This window comes from Panthera leo, chromosome D4 (genome assembly GCF_018350215.1).
Source record: "Panthera leo isolate Ple1 chromosome D4, P.leo_Ple1_pat1.1, whole genome shotgun sequence".
Classification (NCBI taxonomy): domain Eukaryota; kingdom Metazoa; phylum Chordata; class Mammalia; order Carnivora; family Felidae; genus Panthera; species Panthera leo.
Genome location: NC_056691.1, coordinates 55,036,502 through 55,059,925, shown reverse-complemented (window position 1 = coordinate 55,059,925; position 23,424 = coordinate 55,036,502). Strand labels below are relative to the sequence as shown.

The following is a 23,424-nucleotide window of genomic DNA, read 5'->3' as shown; positions in this document are numbered from 1 at the left end:
GAGTTTATCCCAAGCTTATAAACTCCTTTCTAAAAATTTATGTCACTTTGAGTTTTTATGATGGATTATTTAAAGTATCTAGAATTAATTTAGTAAATAGAATGAGGTGAGGCTATAATTTAATTTTTCTCATACAACTAGTTTATTATTCCAGTGCAACTTACTGAATAATTCCATCTTCCTTTACTGATAATTGAATGTTATACAGTCGTTGTCTGCTGTTAACAGATGGAATGGATTTCATCCTTTCATCCTATGGAATGGATTAGAAGCTTCAGCCTTGGGGAGTGAACCACTGTTTTTGAACCTCTGGCTCTTGGGTTAACGTTTCTCCATAGCTGTGGTTTTCAGGGCTATGGTTTTGCAGAGCTATGGTCTTTCCGTGGAGGTGCCTCTTCCATTGTCAGAAACTCTTAAGTTGGCAAATCTTCCTTATCCTGAATGCCAGTGGATCTTCCTGAAACTTCTACTCATTGGGTCTTATGCTGAATCTAATCCATCTTCGGCTGCCATGTCACCCAGTGGGTGCTTTCTATGTGTCATTTTTTTTTTTTAAAATTTTAATGTTTATTTGAGAGAGAGAGAGAGAGACAGAGACAGAGACAGAGACAGAGACAGAACATGAGCAGGGGAGGGGCAGGCAGAGAGAGGGGACACAGAATCCAAAGCAGACTCTAGGCTCTGAGCGGTCAGTACAGAGCCCGACATGGGGCTTGAACTCACAAACTGTGAGATTATGACCTGAGCTGAAGTTGGATGCTTAACTGACGGAGCCACCCATGCATTCCTCTATGTGTCATTTCTACTCCTTATGTCCAACTACTTACCTCATTTGATGAATAGACATTATTATTCAAGTTTGCAGAGGACTGGGATTCAGAGAGGTTTATCAACTTCCTTGAGATCACAGAGCCAGTAAGTGGCTCAGTCAGAATTTATGCTCCTTTCCAACGAACTCAAAAGCCTATACTTTTACCACTACACCATGCTCCATGCTATTTTTTAAAAACATTTTTCTTTATGGTAGTAAAATATACACGGCATAAAATGTGCCATTTTAACCATTTGTAAGTGTAAAGCTCAGTGGTATTAAGTAGATTTCAATTGTTGTGTAATCATCAGCTATTTTTTAAGCATTTAAAGACAGCAGGGGCATCCATGTCTATTCACAGTGGGCCACAAGATCGTTAATTAAGGCAATGGCTTGGTGAATAGTTATTTGGACGTGACTCAAATGCTCATCCGCATTTTGGAACTTTATTTATATTTATTATCTTCTGTCAGGAATCATAGTTCCCAACTTCAGGAAATTAAACAAGAATATCTCACTATTATGTTGTTAATTACATTCAGCTTTAATTACAATTGCTAAGTGATCCTAGCCTACTAGTTTGACATCTGGGTGTAGCAGGCATACCACAGCAGTGGCAGACAGGTAAATGAACTCATGTGGGTTACCTAATTGGACAAATTAGTGGTGCTAAAGACCTCAGATGGTCCACTTTGGCCACTGCAGCATGCTGGATTTCTGTGAAGGATGGGTATCAGGATTCCTCTAAGTTTTCTCTGACCAGGATGAACATCCTTGTTTTTACTTGTACAACACAGAGTCCAAAGCCCTTTCCTGAGTGTACCACTTTCCAGCCTGTTGACTAACATTTCTTTCCAAGTGTGGTTTCTGGAACGGAACCTATCACTTCTATCCTGATCCTGCCTGTGCAGAGCGGAACACACCTGCCTAACTCTGGACAACAGGTCTCCATCCATGCCACCTCCTCCCTGTTGGTGGCTCCATGTTGCTGGCTTATGTTAAGCTTATAGTTAGTTCAAATTCCAAACCTTCTTCGTATATATTATTGTGATACTAGACCTCCCTACCTATGTCCTTGTGAGTTGGCCTTTTGGACTCAAGGATAAGACTTTATTTTATCAAGGGTGGAAAATATGTGCAATGCCCATGCATGTGGATCTTGTTTACATCCAAGGATCTTTTTTTTTTTTTTTGACAGAGAGAGAGAAGGTGCATTCCACCCTGGCGGGGGAGAGGCAGAGGGAGGGGGAGAGAGAATCCTAAACAGGCTTTATGCCTAGCACAGAGCCCGATGTAGGGCTTAATCTCACCACCGTGAGTTCATGACCTGAGCCAAAATCAAGAATCAGATGTTTAACCAACTGAGCCACCTGAAGATCTTTTTATTAGCACTTTTCCCCCTGAACCTGATAGGCCTCAGAATTCAATTTATTTTTTCATGATTCTCAAAGGGTTTTTTGGGGTTTCCTGGGTTAGGAAAAGGAGAAGGACTCTTTTTGCCCCAGATAAGGTGAGTTCTTCCTCAGGCATCCTCTTTCTGGTCTCAGAATCCTTTGTGTTTAAAGACACCATTGTGTCTAAACCAAATGCTTCAGTTAGTAATTACTAATCATCTCTCAGAGTTGGTACACAGGTATGAACCTAATAGTCCTTCTTACTTTGTATGGATTCATATTATGTTGTATTTCATATTTAACCCATCATGGCAGATGATAAATCAGGGAACATTTAGGAATATAAGACTAAGGTGATGACCAATGTAATAGAGCTTGATAGAATTAATATCAGAAATGTGTAGAAGACTAGAACATTGATTGCAGCAAAACTATAATAGTATTTATTTATTTATTTATAAATTTCTATCCAAGTTAGCATATAGTACAATAATGATTTCAGGAGTAGAATCCAGTGATTCATCCCCTATGTATAACACCCAGTGCTCATCCCAGCAAGTGTCCTCTTTTTTTAAAATATTTTTTCTTTTTTTAAAATTTTTTTATAATTTACATCCAAATTAGTTAGCATATAGTGTAACAATGATTTCAGGAGTAGATTCCTCAGTGCCCCTTACCCATTTAGCCCATCCCCCCTCCACAACCCCTCCAGTAACCCTCAGTTTGTTCTCCATATTTATGAGTCTCTTCTGTTTTGTTCCCCTTCCTGTTTTTATATTATTTTTGTTTCCCTTCCCTGATGTTCATCTGTTTTGTCTCTTAAAGTCCTCATATGAGTGAAGTCATATGATTTTTGTCTTTCTCTGACTGACTAATTTCACTTAGCATAATACCCTCCAGTTCCATCCACGTAGTTGCAAATGGCAAGATTTCATTCTTTTTGATTGCCAAGTAATACTCCATTACACTTTGGAGAAGTGTCTTTTCATGTCTTTTGCCCATTTCTTCACTAGATTATTTGTTTTTTGGGTGTTGAGTTTGAGAAGTTCTTTGTAGATTCTGGATACTATCCCTTTATCTGATATGTCGTTTGCAAATATCTTCTCCCATTCTGTCGGTTGCCTTTTAGTTTTGTTGATTGTTTCCTTTGCTGTGCAGAAACTTTTTATATTGATGAGGTCCCAATAGTTCATTTTTGCTTTCGTTTCCCTTGCCTCCAGAGACGTGTTGAGTAAGAAGTTGCTGTGGCCAAGATCAAAGAGGTTTTTGCCTGCTTTCTCCGCAAGGATTTTGATGGCTTCCTGTCTTACATTTAGGTTTTTCATCCATTTTGAGTTTATTTTTGTGAATGGTGTAAGAAAGTGGTCCAGGTTCATTCTCCTGCATGTCGCTGTCCAGTTTTCCCAGCACCACTTGCTGAAGATACTGTCTTTATTCCATTGGATATTCTTTCCTGCTTTGTCAAAGATTAGTTGGCCATGTGTTTGTGGGTCCGTTTATGGATTCTCTATTGTGTTCCATTGATCTGAGTGTCTGTTCTTGTGCCAGTACCATACTGTCTTGATGACTACAGCTTTGTAGTATAGCTTGAAGTCTGGGATTGTGATGCCTCCTGCTTTGGTTTTCTTTTTCTTTTTTCTTTTTTCTTTTTTTTTAACGTTTATTTATTTTTGAGACAGAGAGAGACAGAGCATGAACAGGGGAGGGTCAGAGAGAGGGAGACACAGAATCTGAAACAGGTTCCAGGCTCTGAGCTGTCAGCACAGAGCCCGACGTGGGGCTCGAACTCATGGACTGTGAGATCATGACCTGAGCCGAAGTTGGACGCTTGCTTAACCGACCAAGCCACCCAGGCGCCCCTGGTTTTCTTTTTCAAGATTGCTTTGGTTATTCAGGGTCTTTTCTGGTTCCATACAGATCTTAGGATTATTTGTTCTAGCTCCATGAAGAATCCTGGTGTTACTTTGATAGGGATTGCATTGAATATGTAGATTGCTTTGGGTAGTATTGACATTTTAACAATATCTGTTCTTCGTATCCAGGAGCATGGAATCTTTTTCCATTTTTTTGTGTGTCTTCTTAAATTTCTTTCATAAGCTTTCTATAGTTTTCAGTGTCAGTAGATTTTTCACCTCTTTGGTTAGATTTATTCCTAGGTATTTAATGGTTTTTGGTGCAACTGTAAATGGGATCGATTCCTTGATTTCTCTTTCTGTCGCTTCATTGTTCATGTATAGGAATGCAACCAATTTCTGTGCATTGATTTTATATCCTGCAACTTTTCTGAATTCATGAATCAGTTCTAGCAGTTTTTTGGTGGAATCTTTCGGGTTTTCCATATAGAGTATTATGTCATCTGCAAAGAGTGTACGTTTGACCTCCTCCTGGCTGATTTGGATGCCTTTTATTTCTTTGTGTTGTCTGATTGCAGAGGCTAAAACTTCCAATATGTTGAATAACAGTGGTGAGAGTGGACATCCCTGTTTTGTTCCTGACCTTAGGGGGAAAGCTCTCAGTTTTTCCCCATTGAGGATGATATTAGTGTTGGGTCATTCATATATGCCTTTTATGATCTCCAGGTATGCTCCTTCTATCCCTACTTTCTTGAAGGTTTTTATCAAGAAAGGATGCTGTATTTTTTCAAATGCTTTCTCTGCATCTATTGAGAGGATCATATGGTTCTTGTCCTTTCTTTTATTGATGTGATGAATCACATTAATTGTTTTGCAGATATTGAACTAGCCCTGCATCCCAGGTATAAATCCCACTTGGTTGTGGTGAATAATTTTTAATGTATTGTTGGATCCGGTTGGCTAATATCTTGTTGAGGATTCTTGCATCCATGTTCATCAGGGAAATTGGTCTATAGTTCTGCTTTTTAGTGGGGTCTCTGTCTGGTTTTGGAATCAAGGTAATGCTGGCTTCATAGAAAGAGTTTGGAAGTTTTCCTTCCATTTCTACTTTTTGGAACAGTTTCAAGAGAATAGGTGTTAACTCTTCCTTAAATGTTTGGTAGGATTCCCCTGAAAGCCATCTGGCCCTGAACTCTTGTTTCTTGGGAAATTTTTGATTACTAATTCGATTTCCTTACTGGTTATGGGTCTGTTCAAATTTTCTATTTCTTCCTGTTTCAGTTTTGGTAGTGTAGGTTTCTAGGAATTTGTTCATTTCTTCCATGTTGCCCATTTTGTTGGCGTATAATTGCTCATAATATTCTCTTATTATTGTTTTTATTTCTGCCGTGTTGGTTGTGATCTCTCCTCTTTCATTCTTGATTTTATTTATTTGGGTCCTTTCCTTTTTCGTTGTGATCAAACTGGCTAGTGGTTTATCAATTTTGTTAATTCTTTCAAAGAACCAGCTTCTAGTTTCATTGATCTGTTCTACTGTTTTTTTGGTTTTGGTGGCATTAATTTTTGCTCCAATCTTTATTATTTCCTGTCTTCTTCTGGTTTTGGTTTTTACTTGGTGTTCTTTTTCCAGCTCTTTAAGGCATAAGGTTAGGTTGTGTATCTGAGATCTTTCTTCCTTCTTTAGGAAGGCCTGGATTGCTATATACTTTCCTTTTATGACCGCCTTTGCTGCGTCCCAGAGGTTTTGGGTTGTGGTGTTATCATTGTCATTAACTTCCATATACTTTTTAATTTCTTCTTTAACTGCTTGGTTAGCCCATTCATTCTTTGGTAGGATGTTCTTTAGTCTCCAAGTATTTGTTACCTTTCCAAATTTTTTCTTGTGGTTGATTTCGAGTTTCATAGTATTGTGGTTTGAAAATATGCACGGTATGATCTCGATCTTTTTGTACTTGCTGAGGGCTGATTTGTGTCCCAGTATATGGTCTATTCTGGAGAACGTTCCATGTATACTGGAGAAGAATGTATATTCTGCTGCTTTAGGATGAAACGTTCTGAATATATCTGTTAAGTCCATCTGGTCTAGTGTGTCATTCAAAGCCATTGTTTCCTTGTTGATTTTTTGATTAGATGATCTGTCTGTTACTGTGAGTGGGTGTTGAAGTCTCCTACTATTATGGCACTAGTATTGATGAGTTTCTTTATGTTTGTGATTAACTGATTTATATATTTGGGTGTTCCACATTTGGTGCATAAATGTTTACAATTGTTAGGTCTTCTTGGTGGACACACCCCTTGATTATGATATAATGTCCTTCTGCATCTCTTGATACAGTCTTTATTTTAAAGTCTAGATTGTCTGATATAAGTTTGACTACTCTGGCTTTCTTTTGTTGACCATTAGCATGATAGATGGTTCTCCATCCCCTTACTTTCAATCTGAAGGTGTCTTTAGGTCTAAAGTGGGTCTCTTGTAAACAGCATATAGATGGATCTTGTTTTCTTATCCATTCTGTTACCCTATGTCTTTTAGTTGGAGCATTGAGTCCATTGACGTCTAGAGTGAGTACTGAAAGATGGGAATTTATTGCCATTATGATGCTTGTAGAGTTGGAGTTTCTGGTGGTGTTCTCTGGTCCTTTCTAAATTTTTTTTTTAATGTTTATTTATTTTTGAGAGAGACAGAGACAGAATGCGAGTGGGTTAGGGGCAGAAAGAGAGGGAGACGCAGAAGCAGAAGCAGAAGCAGGTTCCAGGCTCTGAGCTGTCAGCACAGAGCCCAATGCAGGGCTCGAACTCACAAGCCGCGAGATCATGACCCGAGTCAAAGTCAGACGCCCAGCCGACTGAGCCACCCAGGCGCCCGTCTCTAGTCCTAATCGTTGTTGCTTTTGGTATATATATATATATGTATATATATATATATATTTTTTTTTTTTTTTCATCTTTTCTCCCCTCAGAGAGTCCCCCTTAAAATTTCTTGCAGGGCTGGTTTAGTGGTCACAAACTCCTTTAATTTTTGTTTGTCGAGAAACTTTTGATCTCTCCTTCTATTTTGAATGACAGCCTTTCTGGATAAAGAATTATTGGGTGCATATTTTTCTGATTTAGCACATTGAATATATCCTGCCACTCCTTTCTGGCCTGTCAAGTTTCTGTGGATAAGGCTGTTGCAAACCTGATCTGTCTTCCCTTGTAGGTTAGGGACTTTTTTCCCCTTGATGCTTTCATGATCCTCTCCTTGCCTGAGAATTTGTGAATTTGACTATCACGTACCTTTATGGTCGGTTTTGTTGAACCTAATGGGGGTCCTCTGTGCTTCCTGGATTTTGATGTCTGCATCTTTCCCCAGGTTAGGAAAGTTTTCTGCTATGATATGCTAACATAACCCTTTTACTCCTATTTCTCTCTGTTCCTTTTCTGGGACCCCTATGATTCTGATGTTGTTCCTTTTTAATGAGTCACTGATTTCTCTAATTCTTAAATCGTGCTCTTTTGCCTTAATCTTTCTCTTTTTTTCTGCTTCATTATTCTCCATAAGTTTGTCCTCTATATCGCTGATTCTCTGTTCTGCCTCGTCCATCCTTGCCACCACAGAATCCATCCGTGATTGCAGCTCAGTTATAACATATTTTATTTCATCCTGACTAGTTTTACTTCTTTTATCTCCACAGAAAGGGACTCTAGTTTATCTTTGACTCCAACTAATATTCTTATTATCGTGATTCTAAATTCTGGTTCAGACATCTTGCTTGTATCTGTGTTGGTTAAATCCCTGGCTGTCATTTATTTGTGGTCTTTCTTTTGGGGTTAATTCCTTCATTTCATCATTTTGAAGGGAGAAAAGAAATTAATAATGTAGAAAAATTAAAATTAAAAAAATATTAAAATTTTAAAAATATTAAAATTAAAAAATTAAAAACACACACATAAAAAATCGAATAAATGGTGCTAGATCCTAGGTGTGTTTTGGCCTGGGTAAACAAAAATTAAAGGAAAACATTTTTAATAAAAATTGAAAATAAAAATGAATTTTTTCTCTTTCTGTATTCAAGAAAAAGAAAGGAGTGAAAAAGAGAAAAAAAATTGAATAGATGGACCTGCTGATAGATTGAAATACGACTGAAATTACCTCATTTTCCCCTAGAAGTCAGACTATGAAGTGCTTTATAGTCCATAAACTAAGCAGGTGGTGAGACTTGTGTTCTTCAAGACTGAGGTTGGCCCAGTTGGGCGGGGCTTAGTGTAATGGCTCCATTCTCCACTAGATGGCGCTGCTAGCCTAGTGGGGTGGATTGTTGTGGCGCTCATAGGTGCGTATGCTCATGCGCGGGAGCAGTGAGCATGGCATCACCCAGGTACCCAGTCTCTAGTATTGGAACTCTGCTCTTCCCGATCAGCAGTCGTGCACCCGTACTCTGTCTTCAGCTTTCGTCCAGTTCCCACTTTTTCACTGTCCGTGACCAAGCTCCAGGCAGCACCTCTCTCCTGAGTTTTGTCTCAGATGCGGCTGTTTTCCGTGGCTCCTTACTTCTGAAGGACTGCGACTTTGACCCATTCCGCCCCTCTGCGGGAGGGTCTCACCGATCAATGGCCGAATGTCGGCTGCACCCAGGAACGCTTGCTGGACCCTGCTGCTGCTGATGCCCTGAGCCTGTGGACAGGTGCCAGCCCGCCCGAGAAAGTTTACGAGATAGTGTAGCAGCAGCGTTTCAGGGATTATTTGAAAATCGCAACACACATCTGGCACCAGGCTTCACCCTTAATGACCTTGTTCCAGCACTAGCAAATGCGGCCGTTCTCTGGGGTCTGCTGGGCCTCAACAGTCTCTACCAAATGTTCTTCCAGCAGTGGAATCGCTTTTCTGTGTGTGGCCCAAGAACCTCCCAGACCCCGCTGTGCTCCTGGGGATTCACCCTTCCCACCAGAGCACCACCAGGTATTGAGCTGCGGAGTTGCTGACTCTGTGCTCCCCCTGTTTATGGTCTTAATGGAATTTAAACTCTCTCCTTTCTCCTTTCTCCCTTTTTTAGTTTAGTCCCTGCGGCTGTTTCCAATTTTCCACTTTCTCTCCAGCTGCTTTTGGGGAGGGGTGCTTTTCCTGTATTCTCTCTGCCGTCTCTGTCCTCTCTCCACCCGCAAAAGCGGCTCCCTGCCTGCTGCGGCTTCTCGCTTCCCAAGTTCACCTCTCTGTGCCACGTACCTGCTGAATTCTTTGGCTTAGGTTGTGCAGATTGTTGTGTTAATCCTCACACATCAGTTTTCTAGGTGTGCAGGATGGTTTAGTGTTGGGCTGACTGTATTTCATGGATGCGAGACACACAAAAAACTTCCATGCTGTTCTGCCATCTTGGCTCCCCCCAAGTGTCCTCTTTAATGTCGCCCATTAAGCCCATCCCTCTACCCCAAAACCCCTCCAGCACCCCTCAGTTCTCTGTATTTAAGAGTCTCTTCTGTATTTATTTATTTATTTATTTATTTATTTATTTATTTATTTAAGGTTTATTTAGTCTTAGAGAGAGAGACAGAGTATGAGCGGGGGAGGGACAGAGAGAGAGGGAGACACAGAATCTGAAGCAGGCTCCAGGCTCTGAGCTGTCAGCAAAGAGCTTGATGCGGGGCTTGAACTCATAGATCATGAGATCATGACCTGAGCCGAAGTTGGTCACTCAACCAACTGAGCCACCCAGGCGCCCCAAGAGTCTCTTCTCTTTTGTCCCCCTCCATATTAATTTTGCTTCCCTTCCCTTATGTTCATCTGTTTTGTATCTTAAATTTCACATATGAGTGGAGTCATATGATATTTGTCTTTCTGTGACTAATTTCACTTAGCATAATACACTCTAGTTCCATCCACGTTGTTGCAAATGGGAAGATTTCATTCTTTTTAGTGCCGAGTAATACTCCATTGTGTATATATACCACATCTTCTTTATCAATTCATCCATTGATGGACATTGGGGCTCTTTCTAGACTTTGGCTATTGTTGATAGTGCTGCTATAAACATGGGGGTGCATGTGCCCCTTCAAAACAGCACACCTACATACTTTGGATAAATGCCTAGTAGTGCAATTGCTGGGTCATAGAATAGTTCTATTTTTAGTTTTTTGAGGAACCTCCATACTGTTTTCCAGAGTGGCTCTACCGTGGCTGTACCAGTTTGCATTCCCACCAGCTAGTTCAAAAGGATTCTTCTTTCTCCACATCTTCACCAACATCTGTTGTTGCCTGAGTTGTTAATTTTAGGCACTCTGATCAGTGTGAGGTGGTATCTGAGTGTGGTTTTGATTTGTATTTCCCTGATGATGAGTGATGTTGAGCATTTTTTCATGTGTCTGTTGGCCATCTGGATGTGTTCTTTGGAAAAGTGTCTTTTCATGTCTTCTGCCCATTTCTTCACTGCATTATTTGTTTTTTGGAATAGCTTTTATTATTTAAAAAGACTTCATTATTTTTAACACATCTAAGGACTTATTTTATTTATTTAGTTTTTGAGAGTGAACGAGCAGGGAAGAGGGGCAGAGGGAGAGAGAAAAAAAGAATCTTAATCACACTCCATGCTCAGTGCAGAGCCTGACATGGGGCTTGATTCCACAACCCTGGGATCACAAGCTGAGCTGAAATCAAGAGTCAGAAGGTCAACAGACTGAGCCACCTAGGTGTCTTTAAGGTCTTATCTTGTCAACAGATTATGCCAGAAACTTAGTCAATTTGCAAAAGTCATGATTGCATTTCCCCTCAGTAACTTAGCTTCTTTTTAATCCCTGCCACTCCTCCCTACTCTGTATAGTTGACTTTAGATTCAGGAGAAGTTAGGGGAATAGGCACACTGCTTTTTCCCCTTTTCTTACTCCCAAGACTAATGGGAAAATATGTTTGTCTTTGTTTCCCTCTTCAAATAAAGAAAAGTAGGGATCACATGGGGAGACACTGGGTTGGGATGACATTGGCAGTTTTGCAGAACAGTCCTGACAGTGAAACTCATCTTTTCCGTACAAAGTAGCCTGCACATCTGGCATTCACATACTGATCAAGTCCTAATTTTTCACCTTTGCAAGGGGCTCTGTGGCTTGCCAGTTCAACAAACCAAAGCATCACTGACTTCTTATATGTATATAAAAAGCAAATTGTGAATTATAAAGGAGTGCAAAAATGATCTTCTTTTAGTACACCATCGTTGTTTTAGTACACCGTCGTTCTTTAAAAATATCTCATCTTGCAGTCAGGAGGGGTTTCCTATGTGCCCTTGACTTGGGGCCATTCTTATGTTGATAGAGGATATTTTCAGAACTTGGTTTCTGAGAACTCTCAATTGTTAGATGTTCAGGTTGCTATTCACCTATTCTTCTCTTTCTGATTCTGACTAATGGGGAACACACATAAGGAATGAGAGTCAGAGGGACAAGTACCACTTGTTTCATAGGTAGACAAGCTCCTGATACCCACAGTAAACGTTGGCAAAATCTGGATTGGAGAACCTGACTCTGGTGTGAAGTTGAAGTGCATGGTCTACCACTCAGCCCAAATCTCAGTCATTAGATTCACATGCTCAGCCACATGACAGAGTGAGTCAGCGAGCAAAGGCCTGCAGAGAAGATATAAAGTCACTTATCTAAGCATCTGCATAGCAGGATCACAAGTCTGCCACATTCACCCCGTCAAGGGGTTGAACAAGAAGAGTGGCAGACTTGACCCACCTACGAAGGACTGCCCAGAGGTGCCTGCCATATGGAGCAGAAATGGAACAGTGGTCTTTGATACAGTAATGCTGCCCACCAGTAATTGCAGCACACACTGTGTAACCCATCAGATAGTCCACTCAGTCAGTGGAAAGTGAATCAGGGGTGGGAAAGACTAGAACATTCCATTCAATCCTCCTAAAAGAGGGGAAAGGGGATGGAAGTCCCTTCAGCTACCAGCTGATACAACAAGCCTAAATATTCCTCTCCTCAACAGTATCAGTTTTGAAAAGTAATGTTCTCGTGCTATCCCTTAGAAGATGTTTCATTTGTGATCTAATCCAAGGATTAATGATTGGGGAAACAACCTTTAAGCTGAAAAGATGGTGAAATTTTGATTGGAGAAAAATGTTATGTTTGGAAAACTCCCCACAGAACATCTGTATGTCAATCCTTGGTTTATGCAAAGCAGCACGTGTGCCTCTGTGCTGATGGTGCAAATGTAGTAATTAACCACACAGAAATGCCAGCCACAACTGGGATTTGGGGAGAACCTTCTTCCTCTCCAGGAGTGGGGGGTTGGGGACTCCAACTTAAAGAGAAACAAATGTATGAGAGACAGGTGTGGGAAGTACTGAAAAGTCTGTGACTACCTGGCTTGAGAAAATTGCCTTTGTTTCCAAAGCAACGTTTTTGGGAAAAACAAAACTTTCCTCAATTTGAGAATTTTCTCTTTGTTTTTGTATTTTCTATTGGAATACACTATGGCAATGTTAAAAAACCATGAATGGATTTTGGAAATTGCAGAATCAGTCTTAGCATCTGGTCTCTTATCTATGGGGGACCTTGGCCAATTTACTTAATTTCTCTGAGACTCAGTTTCCTCCTTTAGAATGGAGATAATCATACCTAATAGTGAGGGTTGTTGTGCAGATTAGAGATATTAAAGGTACAGTACCTGGCCCAGAATGAATTGTGATGATGATGGTATGTATTTTTTCTAAATACTTAATTTTGCATCACAACAGGTGGATTTGCAAGCTTTATTTATATACAACACTAAATCCAGGAGGATATTTGTTCTTTTATGTGCTCAGAAATACTAGATCAGATTTTAAAGTGGGAATTAGGAGACCATGTTCCAGATAAATCCTTTCTGGTTTGTGTTATTGATTTTCCCAGAGAATTAGATCATCCAAACGTTTGCAGATTCATTGAAGTCTGCATTAAAGTGCCAGATATGGTTATTGTGACAAAATACTGCCCAAAGGGAAGCTTGGTGGATGTTCTGCTCAACAATGACATTCCTGTCAACTGGAGTTTCCAGTAAGAGCCAGGCATTTGAGTGGTAGGAAACAGAAACTAGTGAAATTCTACAACAAACCCTATTTCCATCATTGTTCCCAAGGATCTACTGTCATCTGAATGCATTATCTTGAAGGAGGATTTATGTTATGTCTTGAGACATGGATGGGAATGGGTGGGTCATTATATCTAGACAGGGAGGGGTAGGAAGGATTTTGAACTAGGCGTATCCAATGGTGCTAGAAAAGATGTAGCTGGAGATGCTAGTAGAAAATCCTGTTTCATATCTAAAGAGTACATCTACAAGCAAGAGCAAGGAGTCTTTCCAAGTAGTAGGCACATTCTAGGTCTAATTAATTTACCTAACAACTACTGTGCTGGACACTTAAGGCTACAAAAATAAATAAGAAATATTCCCTGCCTTCAAGAACATCTTGTTTTGGTGGGAAAGACAAATAAGCCGAGTTATAGAACAGTTGATAGAAGTCTTAAGAGTGTCATGTGCATGGGAGTAGCATCTAGTCCAGATTGGGTATGGGGAATGGGCCATGTGGAGATGAGCTGAGAAAGAGTACAAGTTTGCTAGGAAAAAGGGCCAACAGAGGTAATTGCAAAGAGAGGGAATAGTGTGTGTGTAAAATCTAAGAGAAGATGGTCCCATCTAGGATTGTTAATAGGTTAGTATGGCCAGAGCTCTGAGATGAGGGCAGAGGTGAGTGGTAGGAGTGGTGAGAAATGAGACAAGAAAGATAAGTAGGTAGTCCTGAAATGGGCCAAAGTAAATAAGATAATTTAGTATATGAAAAAAAAATGGAGTTTCAAATAAGTGAAGAAAGGAGAGATTGTTGGAATAAAGGATTCAGGATGACTGTCTAACCATTTGGCAAAAATAATATTAGACCCCCAGTGCACACCTTTAACCAAAATTAATTTGGGGTTAGCTTTAATTTTCAGTATGAAAACTGAAACTTTAAAAGTACTAGAAGAAGGGGCGCCTGGATGGCTCAGTTGGTTAAGCGTCTGACTTTGGCCCAGGTCATGATCTCTGCTGTCAGCACAGAGACTGCTTTGGATCCCCTATCCCCCTCTCTCTGCCCCTCCATGGCTTGTACTCTCCTTCTCTCTTTCTCTCAAAAAAAGAAAAAAAGTAGAAGGAAGGAAGGAAGGAAGCACTTTTATGTGATTATATAATACCATAGTGAAAATTAACAGGCATATGAGTAATTGGGAAAAGTATTTCTAATATATCTCTTACTAAGTATAACCAACAAAAGGTTGATATCCATAGACTCGTGGATATCAGCAATGTAAATAGCATAACACATAACTTCTTGTCTGTTAATTATAGATAAGTCTATGAACATTTACATTTATTTTAAAACATGATATGTACATGTGAATCAGATTTATTTGGAAGAAATATTCATCATTTTCTGGATAATTATGACCTCATAGCATTCACAAATATGGGTATAGCTGAGCTTATCTGAAATATTATCCCCACTGTCCCTGAAAACAGTGGCTCTGCAATCTGTGTAGATTTTTAATTTGCTTTAGATGAGGGATTTCACATCAAAATGACCTGTGTGTCTTTTTGCAGGTATGCCATCATTTTGATTGCCTCATGAAGTGACCCAAGCTTGGGTAAGATCTACTGAAGATTCTATTTTCAAGTGAACAATCAGGGAATTTGCTTCTCCGTTGCTCAGCAATGAACAGTGTATCCTACCCTAGCAGAGAACAATGTTGTGTCTGATTTGCTCATATATATAAGAAAGAATAAGATGAATACTATCTGTCTATCTATCTATCTATCTATCTATCTATCTATCTATCTATCTATGTTTGAATAGCTTATGGTTTTGAAAAAGTACTGAGCAAAAATTCCATACTGTAAAGTGTTCTGGATATTAGGGTGAGTTTCCCCATCCAAATCTAGGCATATTGAGTTGAAGGACAGCAGAACTAAAAATACTCTGGCTGCATCTGGAACACAGGGATCCTCTGGGATTTGTTTCATTTGACCATATTCCAATCATAATGATGTTGAGTGTGGATTTTGTTCCCCAGGATGTTGAGTCCTTAAATAAATTCTTCTCACCCTAGGATTTGTTTATTTATTTTAAGAAATTTCCCTCCAGGTTTATAAATTCCAATAGATCAAAAAAATTATACATATTTTCAGCAGAGATTAAAACTGTCATAAAGATACAGTCTATAAGAGAAATAGGAGATGAGTGAGGGTGGGGCATGGTTCCTTGAAATTATTTTTCATTTCACAATTTTAAATGTAAAACCCTTGGGAATTGTATATATTGACCAATAGTTTCATGTTATTCTGAATGCTGTTTAACAAATCAAAGGACAAGGGAATTTCAACCAAAATGATCGAACATTACTGACTGTTCTTGGTATGTTTAAATAAACGGAAAGAGGAGCAGAGGGAAAGATTATAGTATATAATGAGAAAATCTGCCTCAATTCTCAGATCAGAGGAATCATGAAATTTTGATGGTAATGGAGAATTTACTTTATACCAATAACTACACCGTTTGACTTCATACACTATTCCCATTTCCCCCAATTATCTCGTTACTACCCAGCTTTGATATATGTGTAAGTAAGCTAATTTTCAACAACAACCATGCAATTTAAGTGTAATCCTACAGAGACTAAAAACGAAATCAAACAACAAATTACTGTTCTTCATGGGAATTGGCTCATACTAGTCACTAGATTCATAAATATCTAAAAGTGGACTCTCTTAGACAAGTGCAAATGAGCAAGGTCTTTTCTATAATGAACACTAACCATATATGGAACTTGTCTATGCCAGGGGCTAGGCTGACGTCACTGTCCTCTGCAGAAGTGAGCCAAAGATCTGTGTGTGGGAGAGAGGGTGTGGGTTGTGCAGGGCAAAGGGGAATAAAGGGCCTAAGCAGCATTGTTAGAGCCGGTCACCCCATGTTGGGGAGCACTGGGAATGACTGGATGACTAGGATGGGCTCTTTGGTGGAGAAAGTCACACTTGATCAGAAAGAAGCAGCTCTTAAATGGTGGGAATGACATAATAGAATGAAGAGAGAGACAGGTATTGGTGGCAAAATTGAATTTTCTTTCCTTCATGATTAATTAAGGCAGTTAATAAGGGCTCAAGACTAGATCTTATAAGGAATGAATAACACCGTGTAATTCCAAATATTGTTTAACAGATGAATTGGTACACAAGTTAATTTGACCCTTTTTACTTGTCAGATGGAGGCCAAGGGGTTGAATCAACCATCTCAGTTTGTCACAAACTGGAGCTATTAGGTGGAAGTCACCTTATAGATTATTTATTTGTGCCAATTCATTTTCAGAGGAGGCAACGAGACCAGAGAGATTGATAAACCTGTTTAAGGCTCAAGCTTGCTCTCTTATTCCCATATAGTTCTCTGGTAGAAGGACACAGGTTCAGTCCTGGGCTCTCTGTTCCCCTCTCTTCAATCCTATTTCCATTCGAATTTGGGTGACCTTAGTATCCATTAGGAAGATGTGTCCTACCCTGTCAGTTCTTTGACCTTCATCTTCTCCCATGATCTTATATTCTTCACCTGCTTCAGCTGCCCATTTCTATATCATTACCTATAAGTGGATCCCTTCCATAATCTCCATGTCAATATCTTACTCTTTGACCTCCACCCCCTATTTTTTTTAGTGAATTCCCCTTAGTTTCCCAACTCTACCAGTGTACTAGTTGGGACATCCAATCCACTGATCTCATGATCTCACTGTCTTCACTTTCTCTCATACCCCATTTCCTCCTCACCTGGCTTAGATTCCATGGTCCATCACTGATAAAGATTCATTTGCCTAGAGTATTCTGCTGTCTTATCACAAACTGACAAATTACATATATTTGGTGGATTGCTATCTTTTACCTCTGGATATATGTTCCTTGAGGGCAGAGTCTTTGTCTGCTCTGCTCCCTGCTATATTCCAAGTGCCTAGAACATGGTTGGTACATGGTAGGTACTCAGTAAATATTAGTTGAATGAATGAATAAATAAATCTGTGAAAGTGAGGGTAATTTTCAGAGGGTTAAATTATATTTTCCTCTACAGAGTGTGGCATATGCTTCTGTTTTGATTATTTCTAATGCTAGGTTGTTTTTATTTTTCTTCAATTCTTTTCTCTCCTCCCACAGAAGGAAGAGGCTTCTTCTGTTAGGCATTCCAGTGTCTCTTGAGGAGCTAATTACAGGGAAGCCTGAGAATCGCTGTCTTTGCCCTTCAGAGTATGCAGAGGTAAGGGGTGAGGAGAGAAAGGGGACTTGATCATCATCTGAAGCCATCACATCAACTAAGCACGAGTCCATGTTATGTCTTGGAAAGAGATATACCAATGAGTAATCTTTTGCATCACGTAACAACTTCTTGGCATTTTTCTGGCTTTTCCCAGTCTACTTCTAAATAGAGATGATACAGTAGGCAATTGGAATATGTGCTGGGAACTTGGAACAGATGCTTATATGGAGATGGAAATTTGGGGCCCACCACTATCTACGGCTGTAATGTAGCTATAGATGGAGAGGAAACCTTATAGGGAGATGTGGGGAGAGAAGAGAGAGCAGAATCCTGAGATGGCAGCTCAATTGTATTTCTGTAGACTTCTGGTGCCATTAAAAACACTATGACAAAGTGATACATATGATGATGAAAACATGGCAAGCGTGTTCATATGCAGCATGCCCCATCCACAGGTACAGCTATGGAGCCACAATACCCATCACTCTGGGATTTAGACATGTATATGGGTTTATGATAATTTGTGTAAATAATTTACTAAAACAAAAAATGAGAATTGTGACTTTGAAAGTTTTCACAGGACAGTGGTGGAATGGAAATGTTCTGCCAGTGATGTTACAGAGTCCTTTGATCTAGCCCAAGCCACAGCGTTATTGCTCTCCTGTGCTTGAAACTCCAAGCCTCTGGCATCCTACTATATCTGGGCTTTAGTTTCCTTATCTTTAAAAATAAAAATGGACACTACATCAGTGGATACAAGGGGGTAGACACAGGTTGCATATCAGAACTGGGATGGTTCCCCTGTAAGAACGAGTTTGGTATGTGATCTGAAAAAGTATATTGAATTTTATCATCAAAGTTCATATTTGTAAAATTTACAAAATTCGCATGTATAAATTTAGTAGTTCATGCTACTGAATGTAAACCTCAATTAAATCTTCCTGGCTGCTAATCTTCCTAACATTAACAAAGATGGGTAAACCTGGGAATAGATGATTCTAAATTGTTCAATTCTGCAGTTCTCTTCAGAATATCAGTAAATCACTGCATGACTGTTACTCTTGATTACTAGAGTTGATTAGGAGGTACAAGAAAACAACCCATCTCAAAGACCCACCTTTGAACAAGCTTTTAGACAAGATGAATTTCCTAACAAAGTCTGATAGAATTGACGATGTCTTTGGCAAATTTGGGTGACTTCCCAGTCCTCGCTAATTGCACCTGTTTAGGTATCTATTTATCACAGCACCAAGGGCAGATCTCACTGGTGCACCCTTTCATAGCTGGTGTGGTTACTGGATCCTAAGGGGATGATAATTATAAGTGAAGAACCCCCTGTGGAAATCCCCCTGCCTTCTAGGTGCTTTCAAAGAGTCAGAGATTAATACACAGGGAGCAAAGTATTCCCATGAAATAACTTCTCTTTATGATGGATGCTTAAATGGAGAAGTACAGCGAATATGGAAGTACTTATGGCAGAAAGGATCCAAGACCTAATGCGTGATAAACAAAAAAACCACCACTTGCTCTATAGTAAGTAATGCCTAATTGAAATACAATGTCAGTAATAAAAGCTGATTTGATTAGCTCATGCATTTCTATTTAACTTGTTTCTCTTTCTTGAGAACTAATTGCTGAAGGCAAGGAAATCACACTTTTACATCTTTGATTTTGAATTCTGTGTTCTGCTTACATGGATTTTTAAGGGTCAGTTTTTGATTTTGAATTCTGTGTTCTGCTTGCATGGATTTTTAAGGGTCAGTTTTTGATTTTGAATTCTGTGTTCTGCTTGCATGGATTTTTAAGGGTCAGTTTTCATTTGCACTAGGATTTTGGTAACTCTAAGTGTCTTTAACAGAAGTAAATGTGCATTGAAGGTAGAAGACAAATTTTTACCTGTAATACCAAGGAAAGGGTTAAATGTCCATACTGGATCTTGGGCAGCTGTGCATGAATCTTGCAAGGAAGTCTCCAGCCTAGGGGGAAGTGGAGTTGAGAGAGCAGTCCTCCTCAGAAGTTGCAAGGGAGGTACTCGGGCAGGTAGAGGATTCCAACTCCAGTAATGCAGTATGAGGTAGACGTGGTTCAGAGCTTCAGCTCTGGAGTGAGACAGAAGTGGATTAGTGTCCCAGCTCTGCATTTTTCAAGCTTCATGATCCTTGGGAAAGTCACTTTATGAGCTTCAGTTTCTTTGTCTCATGAAATAGGGTTTAAAAACTGTACCAACTTCACAGGAGTGTCATATTAAGTGAGTTAATGCATATAATGCTCTTAGCAAGTGCCTGGTACAATAAAGAGCTTGATAGATATAATGATGATGGTGATGATGATGTGAATAGACTAGGATCTTTATTTGAGGGATCTGCAATAAAGAGCTTGATAGATATAATGATGATGGTGATGATGATGTGAATAGACTAGGATCTTTATTTGAGGGATCTGCCAAACCAAGGAAGCAAATAACTGGCAGAGAGGGTGACCATTAATATCCCCTAGTTTAGGTACCTGGGCAAGGTCCACCATCATCCCAACATATTGTTCTCATTACCTCAAGGACCAAAGTTTTCTGTCCTCTACCCTACTGGTTGCCCAATATGTGCCAAACATGGAGGTTCCCCACGTGGTTATTTGTGGAAAGCTCAGTTCCCTCTAGCACAGCCCTTCTCAATCGTGGCTGCATATTATAATCCTCTGGGGCTTTCATAATAAACTAATGCCTGGGCCCCACCTCTTGGACATTCTGCTATAATTATTCAGGAGGAAAACTCAGGCATTAGTATTTTAAAAGCTCACTGGTGGATTCTAATGTGCAGTGCTGCTTGGGAACTACTGACTTAACAGTTTAAAAAGTAAACTAAGCATTGTTTTAATGCAATGGAATCAGTAAACACCTAGCAGCAAGATAATTGCCAAACCCATAATTCTTTAATAACTAATTGGAGTAATTGGTTCTTCCTCTGACCTCTTTCCAGCATTTATACCACCTACTCCTTCCTTCTTTCTGAAGCTCTTTCCTTACTGGATTTCCCTACTCCCTCTTTCCTCTTCACCTCCTACTGCCCACTCCGCTCCCTCTCAGTCTTTCAGCAGCATTGCAACCTTCACACACACATTGAATGTTTGTAGTTTCCTGGGGTCTATCCTTGGCGTGCTTTTCACTTGTTCTAAACCCTTTGTGATATAGCTCCCACTCCCAGCTGCCACCATACCTGTATGCCAATGATTCCTAGTCCCAGAGTTTTAACTCTCCATCTGTCTTGAGATCCAGGTGTGTAAGTTCTAGCCATTGACCTGGATGTCCTGGGCTACCTACATTACAGCTGTGTTGCAGTCTTTTTACTTATCACTAACTGCCTTGAAGGCAATTCCTAACTTTTACTATTTTCTTTACATTCCTTCTTTTTAAAAAAAATTTTTTTTTAACGTTTATTTATTTTTGAGACAGAGAGAGACAGAGCATGAACGGGGGAGGGTCTGAGAGAGAGGGAGACACAGAATCCAAAACAGGCTCCAGGCTCTGAGCTGTCAGCACAGAGCCTGACACGGGGCTCGAACTCACGGACCGCGAGATCATGGCCTGAGCCGAAGTCGGAGGCTTAACCGACTGAGCCACCCAGGTGCCCCACTTTACATTCCTTCTTAATTTCATCTGTCCTCCTTAATTTCATCTGTCCTTTCATCCACCTGATCCAGGTGGATCACCCTGTTCTACTATCCCTCCTCCCCAGTTATAGGCTCTAAAGTGTGAAATTGACCAATGTCCCCCCATTTCCAACTATTACTAAACTTATCAATTAAAGGCCCATCTTTACCTTGTTTCTTCTTTTCTCAGAGGAAGGGCTGTGCTGTTTGTTTTTCCAAGGCCAACCTCTTCATTTGGGTTCTGGATCCCATTTTGCTGACTCTTTTCATTTAGACATTGAATCAATACTTATTATTTACTATGTGCTAGGCATTGTACTAGGTAGGTAATACAGCAGTGCATAAGATGGAGTCTCTGCTTGTGTGGAACTCATAGTCTAGTGGAGGAAGGTAGAAAATGTACAAAGTAACAAATAGTTATATGATGTATCAGGTGGTGATAAATGCTAGAAGAAAAATAAATCCATGTGGGGAATGAGAGACTGAAGGGGACTGCAGTTTTCTGTGGTGTAGTCAGAACCCTGAATGAAGTGATGGGCATCTGGGGATAGAGGAAACAGGAGGCACATAGGCAGGCACGTGCTTGGAGTTGGAGGGACAGCATGGGGATCAGTAGAGTGGGACAGTGAGGCAGAAAAGTAAAAGATAAAATAGAAAGTAAAAATAGGGGCAGGCTTATGGCCAGACACACAATACAAACAGTACCTTATTCTAGCAGGATTACATGTTACTTATGTGTGGGGATGGAATTTTGTTCATCTTTGGGTCCCCAGTACCTAGCCCAGTGCCTGGGTCATGGGAGGTACTCTGTATTGATTGCCTGACTGCATGTTGTATTCCTCAATTAACAACGAATACAAGAAATAACAATATAGCCAGGTCATGCTGAATTTTATAAGTATTTACCATATTACCAGGGTAGATTGTGAATATGTATCAAAAATGGACGATTGAGACAGAATTCCTGAGGGAAATACAAAAATATCACCCTATTTCTTTCACTGAAAAAATACAGATTTGATTCCACCACTATTATTAGCCTCCAATAAATATTCATCCTTTATCCCTCTGGGGGGGGGGGGGGGATCCCAAGCTTTCTGCAAGTGAAATGAGCACTAAATTTGCCTAGTAAATCGCTCGATTATTTCTACCCTGTAGCCAGAATGGAGATCTTAGTTGGTTGTTTCTTCCAACAGCTTAAAGATTCAAGTAATGTTAGACTTTTTAATCTCCCAAACCTGGAGGAGTCAGGGTAAATTGTCCATGTGACACCAAACTCCTTGTGACGAAGGTAATAGCCTGATCTTCCTGAACACCCCCATCCCCCAATCCCACCCAAAGTTCAAAGTCCTAGAGCTCTCTAACAATACTCACTGCTTGTACCAGCTAAATTGCAAATCCCTGCAAGGTAGCAGCTGGGCCTGCTTAACTCACCTTGACAGGTCCAGGATCCCATAAGAGTGTCTCTAGTTAGGGGAGGCATCGATCTCAATGACCAATTGAGTAAAGCTGAGTGTGAATGAGATCACAGGCAGAACTTCCGTTCCTCCAATTAACTCTCCTGGTTTCTCTGTCCCTCACAGCACCCATGACTTCATCTCCACACTGGCACCAGGGGCTCCAGGAGCTCCAAGGGCTCCAGGTTAGGGAATGTGCCTGGCTTGGTGTAAATCCTTCAAAGCCAGGCAAACAATGCAAACAATACCCTCCTCTGTATATGGAGCACAGAACAACAGAGAGTGTGAGTGGTGACAAAGGAAGGTCCAGACAGGAAGATTGGGCCCTGTGTGTCCTTTCCTTTGAGGATAATTAACTGTTCTAATTCATAGCTGAAAACAGGCACATTACCAGAACAAGTTGCTGATGACCTAAGACAAAGCCAACCTCGCCAGACTCAGAGTAACCCGGGTGTGTCCATCTTTTTCAGGTAAATTAGCATACCTGGAGTTAGGATTTCAACTCAAAAGGCAGAAAGATGGAGCAATGTACAGTATTACACAAGTTGTGCATGACTTTTAGTAGGTGGAGAGCAATTCATATCCGCAAAAGAAGAAAATGCAGGTGTTTGAGTAAAGTGGCAGTGAGCTTAGCACTTAGGCATGCTGTTAATACGGTATGTTGCTGTGATTTGGTTGAGTCCCTCCACCCCCACCACTGTTCTTTTTTTAACTTAAATCAGTTTCTTAGAACTAAAAGGCATCCAGTTTAGCAAAAACAGCAGGAAATTGCTTTAGAAAGATATACTTCTTAATCTTAGGGAATGTGTTTTAAAATCTGAAGTAAATAGGCCATATATATATGTTCTTCCCTTCCGTATTGAAGGATACAGTGGCCACATCAGCGATGAGGCAGAACTGAGGTCATCTTGCCTGGGGTCAAGCTTTGAAAGTACAATGAAAAACCCCTAAGTCAAAGTTGTAAATTTTAAGGTTGAAACATTCTAAACATTTTGC

The 23,424-nt window shown here is 40.1% G+C and overlaps 1 pseudogene; it reads left to right on the top strand.

Annotated features, from left to right (window-relative positions):
• The window catches only part of LOC122205612, an 88,431-nt pseudogene that overhangs the window by 28,435 nt on the left and 36,572 nt on the right, over positions 1 to 23,424 (top strand).